The sequence below is a fragment of the Ovis canadensis genome, chromosome 9 (assembly GCF_042477335.2).
Source record: "Ovis canadensis isolate MfBH-ARS-UI-01 breed Bighorn chromosome 9, ARS-UI_OviCan_v2, whole genome shotgun sequence".
NCBI lineage: Eukaryota > Metazoa > Chordata > Mammalia > Artiodactyla > Bovidae > Ovis > Ovis canadensis.
This window is the reverse complement of record NC_091253.1, coordinates 14,985,858-14,988,074: the sequence shown is the minus strand read 5'-3', so window position 1 is coordinate 14,988,074 and position 2,217 is coordinate 14,985,858. Positions and strand designations below refer to the sequence as shown.

The 2,217-nt window shown below is 44.0% G+C and overlaps 1 pseudogene; it reads right to left on the bottom strand.

Moving 5' to 3' along the window:
• Nucleotides 1–854: 854 nt before the first annotated feature.
• On the bottom strand, nucleotides 855–1,378 carry LOC138446044 (myosin regulatory light polypeptide 9 pseudogene; annotated as a pseudogene).
• Nucleotides 1,379–2,217: the final 839 nt, after the last annotated feature.

Here is a 2,217-nt window from a genome sequence, read left to right as displayed (position 1 = left end):
CACACAAGTATTCTTTTTCAAATGGTTTTTTATCATAACATTTGATTATGGTTCAGAAAAATTTGAGTGACTAACGTTCTCTGAAAAAATATATTGACTTTGTGTGTACGTCGGTTGTTCAATCATGTCTGACCCTTTGTGACCCCATGGACTGTAGCCTCCAGGCTCCTCTGTTCATGGGATTCTCCAGGCTAGAATACTGGAGTGGGTTGTCATTCCCTTCTCCAGGGGATCTTCCCCACCCAAGGATGAAACCTGGGCCTCCCACATTGAAGGCAGATTCTTTACCACTGCTGCTGCTGCTGCTGCTGCTGCTGCTGAGTCGCTTCAGTTGTGTCCGACTCTGTGCGACCCCATAGACGGCAGCCCACCAGGCTTCCCCGTCCCTGGGATTCTCCAGGCAAGAACACTGGAATGGGTTACCATTTCCTTCTCCAATGCATGAAAGTGAAAAGTGAAAGTGAAGTAGCTCAGTCGTGTCCGACTCTTTGCGACCTCATGGACAGCAGCCCACGAGGCTCCTCCATCCATGGGATTTGCCAGGCAAGAGTATTGGAGTGGAGTGCCATTGCCTTCTCCACTGAGTCACAGCAAAGCCTTTGTAGACTGCAGTTATTGGAGGCAGGGAGAGTAGGGGGCAACTGGTAAGTTAAATTACCCTATTTTCTATTCTGAAGATGACAAAAAGTCCCACATCCAGTCTGATTATAGAGATGAATGTTCCCCAAATGGCTGAAAATAAATACAACAAGAAAGGCGGAGCTGTAAAGCTAAGGGCATTTAATAGGTTCTGGGAAAAAGTCGCAGAAATACTTAGAGCGGCAAAAAGAAAGTTTGACTGGAATCTGAAGTTCTCAGTCATCTTGGCCTTCTGTTCCATGCTTAAGGATGTGCATGAAAGCAATATAATGGAAACTCCCCTTTTTGTCAATAGGTGCTTCTCTGTACAGCTCCTCCATTTCCTCCCCTGTAAACCGGTTTCCCATTGCAGCCAGGAGCTGTCTCAAGTAATCCTCCTGAATGGCGCCAGTTGCTTCATCAAAGTAAGTAAAAGCATTTCCGATGACATCTTCTAGATCTGCACCATTTAACTTTTCACCAAATTTCGTGAGAAACATGGCAAAGCTTGTGGAACCCTGAGCCTCATCATCATGGCATCCAGATCCTCATCAGCTGGATTTTCTCCCAGGGAGGCAAGTGTATCATGCAAGTCTTCATTGTTGACGAAGCCATCTCTGTTATAAACTATCATATTGAAGACCTCCCTGAACTCCTGAATCTGTGACTGGTTGAACATGGACACCACATTAGAGGCTGTGCACTGGGGGCACTTCTTGGTGGTCATGGTCTTTGCTCTTTTGCTCGACATGGCGGCAGTTAAATCCCTGCTCAGCTGCAAGTATCCGAAAGCTTCAGGGATCCCCGTGCTGCCCTGGCTGCAGCTACCAGATTGCTTCCCTGGATGCTTTTTCATTATAGATTATTATGATATATTAAATACAGCTTCCCATGGTATACAGTGGGTCCTTGTTGTTTATCTATAATAATGTGTATCTGTTAATCCCAAGTTCCTAATCTATTCTCCCCACTCTGTTCACCTTTGGTGACCATATATTTGTTTTCTGTCTGTGAGTATGCTTCTATCTTGTAAATAAGCACATTTGTATCATTTTTTAGGTTCCACATATAATATTTGCCTTTCTCTGTCTTACTTACTTCACTTAGTATGATTATCTCTAGGTCCATCCATGTTTCTGAAAGTGGCATTATTTCACTTTTTTGTCTGAGTAATATTTCACTGTATATATAGACCACATCTTCTTCATCCATGCATCTGTTAATGGGCACTTAGATTGTTTCCATGTCTTGGCTATTATAAATAGTGCTGCTGTGAATATTGGGGTGCAAGTCTCTTTTAGAATTATAGGTTTGTCTGAGTATATGCCCAGAAGTGGGAGCACTGGTTCACACAGTAGCTCTATTTTTAGTTTTTAAGGAATTTCCATACTATTTTCCATGGAATAGGAGGTTTCTCTTTTCTCCACATCCTCTCTTCAGTTCAGTTCAGTCACTCAGTTGTGTCTGACTCTTTGTGACCCCATGGACGGCAGCACACCAGGCTTCCCTATCCATCACCAACTCCCAGAGCTTGCTCAAACTCATGTCCACTGAGTCGGTGATGCCATCCAACCATCTCATCCTCTGTCATGCCCTTCT